The following is an 18,991-nucleotide window of genomic DNA, read 5'->3' as shown; positions in this document are numbered from 1 at the left end:
GTTTTTTATATCCTACGTGGGCTTATGACTAAAATGATATCCTCCAGGGGCTCGACCCAACATCCGATATATTTGTTTTATGAAAGAACGTTGAGAAGTTATTCAAGTTCTGAATCTGGAATTAAATTTGAACTGAATATTTAAAATACGTATAAATAATTTGTTATCACACCAATGGATTAGTTAAAAGTTGAAATCAAGTAGTATTAGTGTAGAAAATATCGTGTATTACAATCTTTCATTTTGTGTGCAAATGATGTAAATATTAGTGTAGAAAATATTAACATTATAAAAGAAATAAAATGAATAAAAAATTACATTCATAAAAAATAGAGTTGAATATAATAAGCTTTCTAGAATCTCAATTAAATGTTCTTGAGCTCTATAATTAGAATTTGAATTAAAAGGTTATATTTATATCCTAATGATTAATTAGCTGACTACACTAATATCTCATAAGCACAACCTTTTTTTTTCGGGTGTTATGAATTAGACGGTCACAAATAGGATTGTAAATGAGACAAGACATATTGTGAGTTATTCGAACTTAATTATGTTAAAGCTCAATAAATACTGGACTCTGATAGATTTGATTTGAGTTTGAACTCGATTCGAGTTCTTAACAAATCGAAAGAATTCGAATCGATTTACTTGATACTCGACTTGAAAAGCTTGTGAGTAACTCTAAAAAAATATTAAAATTTTATTTTTTTTGTTAAATTATTAATGCATATTAACATTTATATAAAAATACAATATAAAATTTTCATGTACTTAAAGTTTTGGTTAAAGTTTAAGTTTGAACTTCAAATGAGTGAAGTTTAAGATTTTTTTTGATTTCAAACATTTTCGAACTTTAATTCATGATTTCGAGTTAGAGTCGAGTTTAAAATTTTTAAGCTTACAAATTTTCAAGTTGAATAGAATTTTATTTCAAAATTTTATAGTCGAGCTTAACAATACTCGAACTCAACTCCAATACGTTTACGAACCTAACCACAAACTCTATAATTTGCTAAGCTTAGAATTATTAATATTTTCATATTACCTTGGCCCAAGGGTTTAGTGACATATGATACCACCACTGCCCTCAAAAGCAGAATTTCATTAAAGAAAACCCAATAGTTAACTAGGCAATATTGCTGGAAAATAATGCTGATCAATGAATTTTTTAACCCAAATAAAATAACAAACTTGCTTAAACACTGTTCAGCTCGAAAATGTTATAGAATTCCCTATACCTAAAATTTTTTTCAATAGAATGTTTCTAATTTTTAATATTTGATCGAATAATCACTCTAATTCTTTTTTTTTTGAAGTGTTTTAATCTTTAACGATTTCTTTTAAATGAAAATAGGTATAAATAATAAATAATTTTATTATTTATGTTATACATATATTCAATGGATTCTATCACTACTGTTCTCTGAATTGTAACAATTAGTAAGTGAAAAGGAAAGTGGCAACTTGGCTAGCTTAAAAGTCCCATAAACGCGTTCCGCAAACGCCATATGCTTCAAGGCTACGTTTATTTAATATCTAAATTTATAATCAATTCATCACCCACTCTTATCAATACCTCTAACCCTTATTGGGTATTTCATAGATATTTCACTTGCCAATTTTAACCATCAATATACGTTCAAATGAAATTCAACCTACAAGTGAACCTATCCAACGGTACACGCAATTATAGTTGGTATAAACTCAAAATTTCACCAGTCAAACAAAATTTAATAAACTAAAAATCAGTGATCTACCACTAGACTCGACATTATCCTCCATCGTCGATAATCATTCTTTAGTGATTGTCCTTCATTGTCAATAGTAGATTATGTTTAATGACAACAAGAGATGGTTGGATCTTGGGGTTTAACAATGGTAGATTCAAAGACAAACATATAATTTTATGTTAGGAGGTGAACTTATAAAATTTTAAAAGAGATTGAACTTATAAAATTTTAGTGACGAAAATAGATTATCAACAAAAAATAAATCTAAAATATTAAAAAAATTAAAAAATGTCAAGGCTCGTCCATCTCCTTCAATTCATCTTTAGTAGATTAAAATTTTCTATCCATAGGTTTTGGGTTAAAAAGTATAGTATAATACTCGGATTAGTAATTTAAAATTTAATAGGAAAATGGTTGATTAAGCTTTTGTTATACGATTTGTTCTTCTTTAGTTCTTTAGCAAATCATACATTTTGCAGCATTTCCAGCTAGCAATGGCAGGGGAACGATAATGTTTTATAAATTAGGTAGCCATGTGTACGATCCCAATGATAGTTCAAGTGAAATAATAATAATAAGCAACAACATATGTTTGGTGCATGTCACATGTAGCAAGTAACCCAGTGATGATGACATGAAACGTAAGTCAACAATGGCCGGTGCCTGCTCCATTGATTAGGCTTCGATTTAGGGTTTCTCGATTTTGCAACTTATATTATATGTCAATGTAATTACCTTGTCCATTTTCCTATTAAGTGCCTCAAAGGTGTGGTTATATAGTCAGAGATAAATTAAGGGACTCGGTTGGAGATGATTGTCCCCCCTATAAATTTTAGATTTTTATATATTTTTATAACTTTTTTTTCATTAATAATTTATTTTTATCATCTTAAAATTTCATAAGTTTATTCCTCAAACGTATATATACCCTATTAATGGTGATGAGATAGTAATAATGATGACAGGCTTGATTACATATGGATTAACTCAATTGTACATATCTTTAGTTTGTAATTTATTCAAAGGGATCATGATGTTAAAATTTTGACTAGAAAAGGTAAAAGAAATGGTAGTCGGTTCATCATTATTATGGTTATGAATTTATTATTTATCTTAGCTCAATTGCCACTTTAAAAGCAAAGCTTTGTCGATTCAGCATCAAATTTTATGTGAAGAATCATTTTGTCTCTTGTTTAGATTTGGAGGATTATTATTTTATCTATTTATGTAAAAATATTTTAAAAGTAAAATTATATTAATAATATATGTTTTATTTAGAGTAAACTATGTATTTAGTCACTTAATTATTTAAGTGGTTTCATTTTTATAACTCATTTATTTTTTAAACATCATACATAACATAACAGTACATTTTAATTTTATTTTAATCACCTACCGTTAAAAAATTAACAGAATTGTTGACGTGATATTTTTTATTATTTTCAATGATGACATGACATTAACTTATGGTGACACGTCAGTATCGGTTCTAATTTTTTAACGATGAATGATCAAAATGAAACCAAAATATAATTTTAGGTAAGATAATAGAAAAAATAGTTAGATGACTAAAATAAAATTATATAAATAATTGAGTGAGTATATATGTTGTTTGCCCTTTTTATTATATGATGAGATTGAGGTGTCCCCAAAAAATAATTATTTTAAAAAAATGTGAACACTTGGACACTTCCCCTTCAAATCTCCAAGAATGAACCCACAAGTGTAAAGCAGTTCATATCAGCTCTCACGTCAATGAAAATGTCCAAACTTCAAATTCTCGTAAATAAAAAAATAAAATAAGAATGATTAAAGTGGAATATGTGGAAATTGGAGATATCATACACGTCTCGGAATGATTGATAAGTTCGAAAATAACATAAATAATAACTTTATATACCAAATTTAATAAAATATGATTGCTTTTATTTTATATTATCTACAAATAAAAATTTAATTAATAGTTATGTATGAACATCAAAATAACAAATGTACTTTTGGGACAGCTAAACACGTTTCGGTGAAAGACATGTGCCCACAATCTGGGGTGGTTCAATTGATGAAGAATTGAATAAAATAAAAATGACCAATGCTTGGGGTATCTTTGTGGCCTTTTTTTATTTGTTGGTTTCTTCTATATTCAAATGTAAGCATATGTATCAAGTATCAAGTATCAAGTATCAAGTATCAAGTATCAAGTATCAAGTATCAAGTATCAAGTATCAAGTATCAAGTATCAAGTATCAAGTATCAAGTATCAAGTATCAAGTATTAAGTGTGAAGTGTACTTTTTTAACCTTAAATATACCATTATTGCCTAACGTTTTTTTCGTTTCAGTTTGGTGTTTAACCTTTCATTCCGTTACTTAAAATTAGTAACGATATGACGAACCGTTAGTTTTTTCCGTTAAATGACATGTGTCATAACATGATAATTTAAAAAATATTTAAAATTAAAAAATAAAATAATATTTTTAAAAAATGAAAAACACAAAAAATTTGGAATAACCCCAAAATTTTGAAAACCTTCATTTCATCCCCTAACCCCTAAACTATTCGACTGCCCTATTCCAAGCTCGTTCGCTCGGTGATGGTGGCTTACCAAACCGGTTGGGTTTTCGTCGGACAAGACCGACGAGTTCAGCTTCAGTGGTGGTGAGGCGAAAAGGCAACGGTTTCGGCCGGAAATCGCAAAAATCGAACGGTGATTGAGACTTTTCGTCAGACTTTCAAATACCACTCCATCACGAACGGCTGGAGGCGAGTGGATAACTGGGCTATGACTGGTCCGAGACGACACTTCCACTGGGCTAGGCAGTGATGACTCCCGACGAGCGGTGGCCGATGTTGGAGGTGGGCGACCAAATGATTTCCTTACGATTAAGTTCGACGGTGATCGATTTCGGGTGATCTAAAGGTCGAGTTGAGGTCGTCGGTTGCTGAGTTCGGTGGGAGCGGCAGTGTACACCGCCACCAGTCGTAGAAGGGTGGTTCGGTGACGGGGTTAAAGGTTAATGAGTTGAAATGAAGGTTTTCAAAGTTTTGAGGTTATTTCAAAATTTGTGTGTTTTATATTTTAAAAAATATATAATTTTATTTTTTAAATTTTAAATAAAATTTTAAAAATTACCATATTATGATACGTATCATTTAACGACCAAAATTAATGGTATGTCACGGCGTAACCCATTTTGAGTTACGGAATGAAACGTTAGACACCAAACTGTAATGAAAAAAATGTTAGACACTAAACTGAAAAAACGTGCATATGTTGGGCACTTTTTATATATCTAAGCCTAAAATATATATCGGTGTACACCATGTTCTAACTTAAATTAAGCTTTGACAAAATTAATGGACATTTATGCTTAAGATTGTAGAATGTTTTAATTAGGGATTAAACATGTGCTTTGTTTATTTTCACTTTGTTTTTTTTTCTTTTGTCTTCTTATTAAGGGATATTTTTTTCTTTCCTATTCCTTTGTGGAGTTAGTAGGATTTTTGGGTTCATATAGGTTGAAGGCAGTCCTTATCAATGTGTATGCACCCAATGATCAAGCAGACAGAAGGGATTTTTTTTTTTCTAGAATGAGTGATCTTAAGCAGAGTCTGGGGCTTCCTGTGATATTAGGAGGGGACTTCAATGTAGTTAGGCGCGAAGAGGAGAAAACTAGCGGACCAGTAAATGCTACTGCCATGAATGTGTTCGAAGACTTCATTCAGGCGAGGAATTTAGTTGATTTACCGCTCGAGAGGAGTGCCTTCACCTGGTTCAGAGGAGGTACGTCCACTACTGCGTGGAGGCTCGACAGGTTTCTACTCTCATCAGAAATAGTAGGCCATTATCAAAATCTCTCGCAATCTGCTCTACCTAGAGGACTATCCGATCATAAACCTGTGCTGCTTAAAGAATTGGGTGTTGGCCCGGGTCCTAGGCCGTTCAAATGGTTCACTCATTGGGCGGCGGATAGTGGTTTTGCTGAAATGGTAAGGCGTGGGCGGCGGATATTGGTTTTGCTGAAATGGTAATGCGTGTTGGCAAAAATAATAGAATTAGGAGGATCGCCTTAAACTCAATTTTAATATCATTAGTCTAGTTCTTATTAACATTATTGAGTTTTTATCCATTTTATCTGGTTGCCCTTCCGGTTACTAATGTTTCGTCTTTGACTAATCCAGACTGACATGTGTCATACACCTTGGTGTGTGAGTCTCTCAACAAGAATTTTCTACATACACAAAAACTCGAACTCGAGACCTGCTTAAACGATATCAAGTTGCTTACCGCTTGAACCTGCCCAGTCTATAATTTTTATCCAATTTTTAATTCATTATATTTCATGAAAGAGATGGTATTTTCTATTATGAGAATACTTGCTAAAATTATTTTATTTTTCGTAAGGCATATATGGGGAGTATTTCATGGTCATGTGTTAATGCTATAATTGTATTTAAAAATTCAATATATTCAAAATAAAATTGAAATATGAGAGTTAATCCACTCCCAATATTATTGCAAAAGGATAGAGATTTCTGACAAATTGAATTAAATTCTTCCTACAGCTGGTGCTTAAACAGTATTCTAAAATCAAGAACAGAAGCTGCTGCTATATTTTCTGCTGGAGCACAGAATATTCGATCTATTTGGGAGGAAATAAGGGAGAAAGGAGATAAGGCCTCTTGGCATAAATTGGTATGGTATCCTTTACATATTCCTAAACATAGCATGATCACATGGATGGCTTTGTTAGATAGACTCCCCACTAGAGCTCGTTTACAACAAATGAGAATTGTTAATGATGTGAACTGTTGCCTTTGTAACGAAGCAATCGAAACTAGAGATCATTTGTTTTTTGACTGCTATTTAGCTTCTCAGGTATGGAATCAAGTGCTGCTTCATACTAGATTGAGAAATTCTTCTCTATCATGGGAGGGCATGATTGTACAAGCTTGTGAATCATGGAGAGGGAAATCCCTGCTTACCACCATCCTTAAGCTTTCGTGGTGCGCTTTTATCTATTCCGTTTGGGAGGAACGAAACAAACGTCTTTTTCAAGGATGTTCCAGATCACTAGATGATATTTTTAAACCTATCAAAGAGATAGTAGGGATTCAACTCTGAGGAAAGAAAGTTAATCGATTAGATTATGTTAATATTCAACTTTGTAATGCTTGGGGTATAAGTTAACCGATAATTCTTTTGTATGTAGGTTGTAATTATTTAGAGTTGTATCGGTTATTGGGTTTTTGAGCTTGTACCAGACTTTGATTCTCCGATAATAAAAGCAAATTTATCCACACACAAAATATATTATTACAAAAGTCAAAAATGCAATTTATAACCAATGAAAGGAAGTGGACATGCTTTGTTATTAACATTGATTGTCCGATCAAGATAGAGTCAATACTTAAAACTAAGGAACATTAATTGTTCATTTAATTAAAAAGATTACATTAATTAATTTTTTTTATTTTACCAAAAGGGCAAATTAATAAAATCTAAATTTATCAACATAATAATATATTCGTAATTAGAAGGAATATTAGCCAACTAAGTCGTCGGCTTTTCCAATGAATAGAAACGCTTTATTCCATGAATTATTTATATTATACAAAGTTTTTTTCTTTTTAAAAAGTAGATTAATAATGTAATGTTTAATTTTTATAATATTTTAAAGTCAAATAATTGTAAGGAATTCGTAAATGCAAAACTTAAATATTATTTTCATAAATTAAATCATATAAAACATAAGTTTAAAGCATCAAAATTTAAATTACAATATATTATTGAAAAATCATATATATTTTTGAGTGAAGTAAAAACACAATTTTAGAGAAGTAAATATAAATATGAATAAAATGATGATTAGAATATAATTATTAGATTATCAATTTAAAAATTTAAAACAGAAAGTCTATTTTGTTTAATTATAAAATAAAAAAGTAAAAAAATTAAACTGGAAAATAGTTGGCCATGATTAGTTTACCTACTTTCAAAACTAAGAGGATCTAGGAAATACTGTACCCAGAAAATGAGAGAGTAAAATATAATTCATCTAATTTTAAAGCCAAAAAACTAATTGAATTTAAAAATTATAATAAATTAAAATTTAATTTATTTAAATTAAAAATAAAAATAAAATCAAAATAATAACTTTAATTTTTGTTTAAAAAAAATCATAATGTCGATCACATTACACATAACTCCATTCCATAGTAGAATTAGATAACTTATTTAAGAATTAAATAATGCCTAAAAGCATAGCAAAGCAACAAGTTTGCAGTAAAAAGCAAAGAAAAGCGTGTCGTCAGGAAAAAAAAGCACCTTTAATTAACTTTATAAAAAATGAAAAAAAAATTAGCAACTTCAGGCTTCGCAGTCAAGTTTAATACTTTTTAAATCAAATTTAAGAAAATAAAAAAATACAATCACTCAGTAGAATAATATATTATGGATATTTTGGTAAAAAAACAAAAATGTACAGACAAAATTAAAAAAAATCTTACTTTTGCCTAACTGTAAAGTTAGCATCATGTTATAGATTTTCATCAACCTCTTAATATTTGTAATTAGCACTCATTTATCATCCTCTCTCTCCCTCTCTCTCAGAAACGAACCTTAAGAGACACAAAGAGAAGACATAAACATCATGTTATGTTTCAGATCAAACCCTTATGTGTTGTTTCTTCTTTTCTTCTTCTCTTTGTTTCTTTTCGGACATGAAACAGTTTCTAATGCCTCAAATGTCCAGACTTTGCATGGTCCAGGTATTGATATTTTTTTTCCTTTTCTAAATAGAGAGTTTTTGTTTTTTTCCCCTGGGGTTTTCTTGGTTTAGCTGTTCTCTGTGATTTCAGGGTATTATACAAGTTTTGTGCCTGGGGAGAGAGAGCACAGTGTAGTGTTTCAATGGAGGAAGATAGAAGAAAGGAGGAACCTGGCAGAGGACAACTCGTCTTTGATTTTGGCACAAAAGAGGACTTACAGAAGAGACCCTCTTAATGATTTTAAAAAGTACACAGGCGGATGGAACATCAGCAATCAACACTATTGGGCTGTCAGTTTCTTCACTTCTCAATATTTTAGCTGATGTTCTTATTTGTAATTGGCTTTGATTGCTTTTTTTATGATTTGAATCTAATCCTGTTAGGGTTTTCCCCCATGATTTAACTATGTTTTCTTGTTTTTGATTATCTAATCTCAATTGAAAAATCTTCAATTTAAATCGAACTATCTTTGAGTATAGTCTCTGTCTCTGTTAATGCAGTCTGTCGGTTTCACGGCGGCTCCGTTCTTCGTCGTTGCCGCTGTCTGGTTTGCGATATTCGCACTATGTTTGTTCATCATATGCATCCGTCATTGCTGTTGTCAACTAAATTCGTATGGCTACTCTCGGACGGCGTATGCGTTGTCCCTTATTTTCCTCATACTCTTCACCATTGCTGCAATGTAACTCAATCTCCCTCTCTCGTTCGAAGATATGTATGTTCTATATAACCGTATGAATATTAACTTGAATGCGTAACGTCATGTTGCAGTGCCGGGTGTGTTGTGTTGTATACCGGTCAGGGAAAATTCCATGGCAGTACAACGGATACACTGGATTATGCTGTTAGTAAGGCAGACCTTACTGCTGAGAACCTCAGGAATGTGTCAGATTATCTTTCTGCAGCTAAGAAAATTAGCGTGGATGCGGCTATTTTGCCAGCAGATGTCCAGAGAAGCATCGATGATATTGAAAAGAAGATAAACACTTCGGCTTCAACTCTTTCCCGTCAAACGGCCAAAAATAAGGAAAAGATTCAGCATGGCTTAGACAGAATGTAAGTTGAAGCTTTTAGGATGAAGTTAGAATAACCTTGGAACTGATCATCTAATTGATCTCATGGTAAATGGTGCAGGAGATTGGCTCTTATCATTCTTGCTGCTGTGATGCTCTTTTTGGCATTTCTTGGATTCCGTAAGTTATATAGTAATTCTAAGCGATTCGATTATCTCGGTACCGTCTAAACTTATTGCTATTACTTTGATATCTGGCTGCAGTATTTTCCATTCTTGGATTGCAGTGCCTGGTTTACACGTAAGTGAAGTATCATGCTAATGTATTTTTACATCAATTGCTTTACGGTAAAAGGTACAACTTTGGAAGGTTCCTATGTTACTAACTCGAACTTCCTGTATCGATCACTTCGACAATTAATGGATGCAGGCTAGTGATCGTCGGGTGGATCCTTGTTACTGGTACATTTATTTTATGTGGAGTATTTCACCTCCTCCACAAGTATGTTCTGCTCGATTTCCCTTGTTCCCTGTAAAGAACTCGTGTAGTTTTCTTCTTTGCCTTCGAACGATTTTTGGCTGAACTTGCTTCCGTGCTGCTTTCTTCGATATGATATACGCTCTAAACTAAAAATGTTTCCCCTGATACAGTGTTGCAGGAGATGCGTGTGTTGCCATGGATCAATGGGTCCAGAATCCCACTGCTCATACAGCATTGGATGACATTCTGCCTTGCGTCGACAATGCAACAGCCCAAGAGACCTTGTTACGAACCAAGAACGTCACTTATCAACTTGTAAACGTCGTGAATGGCGTCATCACTAATGTTTTCAACCGAAATTTCCCGCCACAAATGACACCTTTATTACAATCAATCTGGTCCATTGTTGCCAGCTCTCTGCAATCCATTTTATTCTAATCTCACAAATCGACAGTGTGCAGTTGGTGAAGTGAGTTTGCACAATTCCTCAGAGGTAATAAGGATAGCTTTTCTATAAGTAAAATTCGAATCGTGTGTCAACCGTGCTGCTCTCTCATAAATTATGTGGCTCTTCTTCGAATCCGTTTATGTCTTCTGGTTTCTGCCTATCCTAGACTCATGATTGCCTGTATCTGTGTCGAACAGGTTTGGAAGAACTATATATGTCAGGTTTCATCCTCTGGGATTTGCTCTACACCCGGGCGGTTGACCCCTCAATTTTACACTCAGATGTCGGCAGCAGTGAATGTCAGTTACGGTCTTTATCGTTATGGTCCGTTCCTGGTTAACTTGCAAGACTGCACTTTCGTACGTGATGCATTCACGGATATCAGTCATGAACATTGTCCCAGTCTGCGTCACTATAGTCAATGGATCTACATCGGATTAGTAATTGTATCGGCTGCCGTGATGCTGTCGTTGATCTTCTGGGTCATCTATGCAAGAGAGAGAAGGCACCGTGTTTACACCAAACAGTATGATGCTAGATCCGAGGGCCAAGACAAGGGTCGATAGGACTCCGACCCTAACTATCGACCCTAACGATCACGTTCATAATTTGGTCGTGTATTTCGAGTAAGGCCAAGACAAGGGTCGATAGGACTCCGACCCTAACTATCGACCCTAACGATCACGTTCATAATTTGGTCGTGTATTTCGAGTTACATACATTACAAATATTTTGTACATTATGTTTGTCGTTGATAGGATCGAATCGTGTGCAATGCAGTATATGGCCATGCACAAGGTTAACTAGTGTTTGAAAGCCTGTTCTTGAGGGGATGACTTCATTCTCTCTAAGCATAATACATCTCTCTCTTTTATGATGTGCCCTTAGCTGTTTTATTTCATCTTCGTGGATCAAAGGCGCTGCCAGTTAAAAGCATCTTCAATTAATTAACAACGCCTTTGGTCTACGTAATCGAAGGGTGTTGCGCCCTTCTAGCACTCTGTGATGTTTAATAAAATGGGATTTCAACTGTACATTTATTTTAAATTATTTAAAAACTTTGAAGTTTAAAAATTAGGATTTAGGAATGATGTAAAAATATAATAAATTGGGCAAATTACATTTTAAATGCCTAAAGTTTTACTTATATTTCGTTTAATCCTTGAACATATTATTTAATAAAAAAATTGACCTCTATTTTTGTTTCACATTCTTGGGTCTCTCCAATACACCTATAAAGATTGATCTGGGCTATGAGTCTAAGAGTCGTGCTCCCAAACTCTCTTTACTTATCATAGGAAGACTCATGACAACTAGATCAAATCTTCTTCATGTTAGGATCATTCCCAATTACGAATAAGTATACAAAATTCAAATTAAAAAATATATTTAAATTAATTGATATAAAAATATATTTAAATTAATTGAGTTTATCAAAATTATTTTATAGAGTAAAGTACATAAATGGTCTCCTGATTATAGGGTGTTGTTTTGTTCAGTCTTGACTATTGAAAATTATAAAATAGTCTCCTAACTATAAGGTGGTGTTTTGTTGAGTTTCTCAGACTATTAAAAGTTATAAAATAATCACTTGACTATTCATATGTTCCAAACTAATCTTTTTCTATTAAAAAGTTGGCGACTGTCTGAATTGTTCGTAAACATGCTCACTAAGATATGATAAAATTTGATTCATTATCCGTTTAGTTGTATTTTGTGGATTGAATCTTTGTTTACATTATATCGTTGAACCATTGCTTTAAATATTATATCACCTAGCCATTGCATGAAAGCAATGACAGTGCTAGTAAATATCAATAAAATATGATTTTATCATATCTCATTCAATAGATTAATGTCTAGCTCAGACTCCCGTTAATTTTTTAATTGAAAATGATGAATTTGAAACATATGAATAGTCCGGTAACAATTTTTTAACTTTTAATAGTTGGGGACTCGGAAAAGCAATACCCTATAGTCGGAGACTATTTTATAACTTTTAATAGTCGGAGGACTCAACAAAGCAACATATTACAGTCGGATGTACTATTTATGTACTTTACCCTATTTTATATTCAGATTTTAACTTAAATTATTTTTGAATCAGATAAAATTTATAAAAATTAAGTGGAGTTGAATTAATTATATTTATTTGATTTTTTTAAAATTGAAATATAATTATTTATAAAGGAGGCAACCTTAAAATATTTAAATTAAAGAAATAAAGAAATAATATAGTTAGATCAAAATGAATGATATGATAAGCTAGTCATCAACTTTAAAAGGTAAAACTATACACTTAGCCATCCATGATCTATCCACTTCCTTGTACTTTACCATGGTATAACTAATTCTTGCCCATTTAACTTTTTTATTTTTTACTTTGACACCTATGTTTTACCTTTTTACAAAAGTTTTTCAAATTCTCAATTTATTTCATTTTAGTCATTAAACCCTTATCCAAAACCATTTATTCTTTAATCTAATATATAAAATAAAATAAAATAAAATAAATCAAACTCCCGAAAAGATCAAATACTAAAATAACATATTGAATTTTTTTTCGATCACCAGACATTAAAAAAATCTAAAGTGAATTTTAAGGTGTTATACTTGGATTCTCGATCACAAACCTAAGTTCGGACATGAGAGTCGTCATTCACAGACGAGGTTCATCACTGTCGACTATCACCGACGGTGGCTAAAGAACTCAATTGTAAATACAACAAATCCATTAAAAAATTAATCCATTGATTAGGCTTAAGAACAGAAGTGAAAGGTTCAAGGCACAATCCTTTTACTCGATCAAATCCAATTACCGAAAGAGCCTTCAACTGTCGTAATATTCATTGCTCTATGGACTTTAAGCATCTAAATGAGAATTGGGCAGTTTCAGAAGCGACGAATGAAAGTGAAAGAAAGTAACCCGTAACCGCCCTTGTTAGCAATCCAGCTCAAGTCTATTCATAGGCAGGGATATACCGAAGGGACGGTTGGAGGAGTCGATTTTCTTAAAATTTATCATATATTTTATATTTTTTTATTAAGAATTTATTTTTTCTTTAAAATTTTATAATTTTGTTTTTTCTTAAAATTTTAAAAAGTTGATTTTCACCATAAAATTAGGTGTCTATCATAGAAATTCTAGAAGTATTATTCTCCCTTTTTCTTTTAGAATCCAATTAGATCAAACTGTTGTTATAGCTGGAATTTAATGTAACAATAAGAAAAAAAATATAATATCAAAAAATGTCTTTAACGTTTAATTAAATAATCTCTTTGATTTTTTTTGTTGTATTTTAGATTTAACATTTCATTTTGAGTAAAAAAAGACCTTAATGTTTGATTAAATAGTCACTTTAAACCCTATTTCTTTTAGAACATTTTGGCTCTAATATTTTATTTTAAGGCAAAAAAAAATCTTGATTTCCAAGCATTAACTTTTTTGTTGATTAACGATTTACATTTACATAGGTATATTTTTATCTCAAAATGAAACATTAGAGGTCAAAATACTAAAAAGAAATATGAGCTAAAACAACTATTTAATAAAACCTTATAAAATTTTAAGGCGCGACATACTTATCAAATTTTAATGGGAGGAAAAAACAAAATTTCAAAAAACAAATAATAAAAAATATCCAAAATATATAAAAATTAAATTTTTTAAAGGGACGATCACCCTCACTCGTTCCTGCTCGATTCATCCATACTTATAAACATTGATGACATTATACCAATGGAAAACTAAATTCTCTTAGTATGAACCCAACTCGATCCACATGTATGCACTTAACAGTCACCCAAACTGCCAATCAAAGATATGTTAATTATATATATATAAAGATTTTTCAAAGCTATGAAATCGCAATATTCTCTAACTACGAAAAGGTTACCCACAGAAAGAAGCGAAGCAATCAATATTAATATTCCATTTCTCCCCCGGGATTGCTCAAAAGTTCTTTGAACCCATGGCCTCATCATCTAACTCCAACTCACAACCCCGTCGATGCCCATGCTCCCCTACCTCACACCCTGGGTCCTTCCGATGCAGCCTGCACAGGAACCTCAACACCTCGCCTGCAGGTCGGACCACGGCCGATCATGTGTCACCGAGTCACTGCAAAATAGCCATGGTTGCCAAAGCTAATTCCATCAAGGCCCTCATGCTGCAAATCATCAAGCCACCATGGCATGCAAAGGAGGAGAAATTTCCAGCCCAAGCCTTCCAGGTTTTGTTTATTGAATGGAAACAGAGATGGGTTTGGTGTTGCAGTTTCCTAATGATATATATTGTGGGTTTACTTGCAAGAATTTGGCCTTTGGTACGTATAGGAGGGAATGGTATATATGTAAATGCATGCATGGCAGTGAAAACATGAAGATATTAAGGGTTTCTATATATCAATAAGCCAAAGTTATCGAAATTACAGGCAAACTGACACAAGATTGGAGTATTTGTGCTTATGTATATTGGTGATTCAGAAATGATGTTCATTCCTTTTATTGTTCTTTCTACTTTGTTTTATATATTTTTTAAAAGAAAAAAAGCTAAAATTAGTAGTAAAAGTTTGCATGATTAGGAAAGGATTTTTTTTTTTATAGATTTTGAGTGGGTTCAAGGAAAGTTAATCTTAGAAGAAGAAATAGGAATGAAATACTAACGTTTTGATACCTATCTTTTCACGAAAGACAGCAAGTGACAGGAGGTGATTGGTCATCAGTGATCGAAAAGTAGTAGTATAAAAAAATAGATTTGTTTAAACGTTTAGTGACAAAATTGATATATTTCTAAAGTTCAGTGTCTAAAACGATGTTGTTTAGGTATCAATAGTGACAACAAAACGATATCATTCTATCCATGTCATCATATTATTTTGATTTTAACGGTCTAGTGACATAATTGTAGTTAAAACCAAACTTTAATACTATAATAAGAAAAATTAAAAGTTTAATGGTATAAATGATATCCCAAAAGTTCAGTGCCTAAAACGATGTTATTTTAGATAACAATAACCGTAACAAAAAGATATCGTTTTAAGTATCAATAGTCCCCACAAAACGATATCATTTTATCTATGTCGTCGCATCGTCTTAATTTAGACAATCTAATGATAAAATTAAAGTTAAAACCAAACTTTAATACCATAATTAAAAAATGAAAAATTTAACAAAATAAATAATGCATATCCATCGTAGTTTACCCATCTTATAAAAGTAATCTGATCTACCTTATTTTAATATATATATATATATATATATATATATATATATATATATATATATATATATTCTCGCTACACTCATTTTAAATTCTGATTCAACATTAAAAAAAATAAGACCTTGATATTTTAATGTTTGGGTGTCAAAAAAACGTTGACTTCTGGCCCACAGAACACTACTCTAATCAACCAGAATACATCAAAACCGTTGGTTTTCCACTCCTTGGGGAAAAAGAAATTAAATCCAATATTTCTATTATACTATTTTTATTAATAATTTATCGAGTGGCCTCATTAATAAATTAATATGTTAATTTTTTTTCAAATATATATTAATTTAACTTGACCTAACGATTTCATTAACAAGGGATATGATTAGTATATATGTATAGCTTGGGATGAAACTGAAATGTTTAAAAAGTTTAGGGACTAATTTATAATGAATGTCGTAGTTTAAGGATGAAACTAGAATCTTCAAAAGTTTGAGGGCTAATTTAAAATGATAGTTATAGTTTAGGGATAACATTAGGAGGTTTAAAAATCTAAGAAACAATTAAATTGAAGGTCATGATTTGATGAGGTGTGATACAAATAATTTTATTAATAACTATGAATAAAAGTCTTTGTACATTTTTTATCTTTCATTTTCATAGTTTTCTTCCTCAATTGGACAATCCTTTTAATGGGAAATTTCAAATTCGAGTTGAACTTTCCCACTTGTTGTAGGTGTCAATTTAATAGCGAAAATGGAAGGCTTCATAAGCTTGTGTTAATGAGAGTTTTTTTATTGTCCTCCCTGGTTTCTTAGGGCTTTATCTTGATTAATCCGGATCAATCTGTGTCGTACATCTAACTTTAATGGATGAATCTTCCAACAAAGATTTTTTGCATACACAAGACCTTAAACTTCAGACCTATTTAAACAATACCAAAATACTTACCACTTGAACCAATTATATTGTCTCCTTTCCCTTTTAATTTCTTTGATTCCTTTAGATTTTTCAGAAATCTGTCATTTCCCACAACTGTATGGCATTGCCATGAGCCTTTCTATTTCTTTTATATATCTATATATCAACTACTACGAAAAGAAATTGGAAGAAGTGGAGCCCTTCTACTTTAAAACTTTTATTGATCTTGATAGAGAGAATCAAATATAAAAAGGATTAGATATTATAAAATAGGGATCAACTAATTATTTAATCTTAAAATTTAAGGGACAATACCTAATTTAGCTAACATTTAAACCTAGAGAAACGTAAATATCATTAAACCAAAAACTTAGGAAGAAGTTAAAGCTTTCAATTGTTCATTTGATTCTGTCATTGTTTGAGAACGACTAATGTAATTTTCTTGTTTTCTTTCTTAATTAGGAAAAATGATAAAAGAAGGGGGAATACCCCCAACAGCTTTGAGTGGGTAAAATCTTTCGATTCTAGTTCTTCAATCCTATTATATAGCCAACGTGAAAGGAAAACGCTGCCCAAAATTTCCAATAGTGTTGTGAAATGTATGGTCAGAAGAATTGTACCCTTTGTTTAGAATTCAATTTGATTCTATTTAATCTTTGTAATGGTTCAATGGTTAAGTTTTAAATCTAAGCCACTTTTGTGACATAAATATTCTCTCCACTACGGGAAACAAATGTTAATTTCCTCTAAATGTTCTCCACATACTATTCTTGCGCCTCATAGTCGCCGGAGGATCCTAAAGTACTTCTTACTCTCTGACATCAAGGGAACTCCGGGAGATGTAAATAAGAACATCTCCGAAAGAAGAACTTCGAATATATAACATCCCTTAAGAAATTACGACTAGTTAATGTAACCTCTAACAAACCCACGTGATCAACTAAAGTTAAATCTACCGCCACTTGATTGTATCCACTTAGTCTTCTAGTGTACATGTAGTTATTATGACTTTACGATAGACATATACTCTAAGAATCACTATAAAACCTCTCAAGCATGACCAAAAGACATGATGCGAGCTCAAAAAAATTGTCTCACCTTAATTCTTTTCTTCTCTATCTCCTCGTAGAGATAAAACGCTTCAACACCGATCAACAACTAATCTACCATCTACTATGATCCTCCATCTAAATTATAAAAGATGAACCGTTAATCACAAATACAATCCTATTGGCCCATCAACCTAATTGATTCTACATGTAATCTCTAAATTGAATTAATATAAACGAAAGCTAAATGACAGATTTTGTGAAGAATGGGACCATCAGTTAGAAAAGCCCCTAAGGCAAAGGATGCTCTTTTTCGGACACATAAATGTTGCAATTTCCTCAAGATCAAAGGAGTGTCTAATACACATGCACCGAGTACAACGCAATTTCTTATAAATATGTAAGCCAAAAGTTGCATTTTCCTTTGGGCCCCCTTCGATTTAATTTTTTCATACTTCTTCTTAGGCAGTAAGGAACCATGATACGTATCAAATTATAATTTCATTATCCAATAGTTTGATGGTTTCCCACAAATTAACATCAACATCTCTCTAAATTATAGAAAGAGTGATTTGCAAAAATAAAATAAAAATATTATCATTAATTAGTTGTTAAGTATGGAAGATCGAATGTATACTTACACCAATTTTGTTAACTGTCATATCAACACTTTCATTAAATGTTAATGGCAAGTTACTTGATTGACATCATTTAAATAGTTTAGTGGTATGATTGACAAAAATAAAAAAATCAGTGATTATAGTGAAAATTAATAATAGGTACAGTTTACCAAAAAAAAAAAGAATTCAATTAAGAGGAAAGATTAGTGTGTGGCAAATAAGAGTTGAGTGACGTGAGAAAACTATCCACGAACGTAACTGCGTATCTCAATCCAAAGCAAGAAAGATTATCAGGATAACAAGTAAACATCATTTTAATCAGTTGATGTGTCGTTAAATTTAATCTTACGAAAAAGATAAAACAAAAAGAATGACCAATAATTGATAAAGAAAACCGAAAATATGTCAAAAAAAAATATTAAAAAAAAGTGTCATGAAAGATAAAATTATTAAAAATTAAAAATTCAAGGATGTAATTATTAAGTGAACTACTAAGAATCAAATATTCTAAAATCAAACAGGGTGCCTAACACGTTTTTGCAGGCTTCAAATATATACTGATTTTTTTTATATAAATTTAGAGTACATATAAAGGAATATTTGTTTAAAAATTTATAATTTTTTATAATAAACATACATATCCTTAAATGCGTGGTGCTTAAATATAAAATTTTAAAGAATAACAATAAATTTTTTAACAATTAAAATTGATTGATTTGTGTTATATACTAAAAAAAATTGAAAGGG

The 18,991-nt window shown here is 31.4% G+C and overlaps 1 pseudogene; it reads left to right on the top strand.

Annotated features, from left to right (window-relative positions):
• The first annotated feature begins 8,304 nt into the window (after window positions 1-8,304).
• Window positions 8,305-11,329, top strand: LOC120150366 (annotated as a pseudogene).
• Window positions 11,330-18,991: the final 7,662 nt, after the last annotated feature.

Source organism: Hibiscus syriacus, unplaced genomic scaffold, assembly GCF_006381635.1.
Source record: "Hibiscus syriacus cultivar Baekdansim isolate YM2019G1 unplaced genomic scaffold, ASM638163v2 tig00111022_pilon, whole genome shotgun sequence".
Lineage (NCBI taxonomy): Eukaryota > Viridiplantae > Streptophyta > Magnoliopsida > Malvales > Malvaceae > Hibiscus > Hibiscus syriacus.
This window is presented reverse-complemented; position numbering and strand designations above follow the sequence as displayed.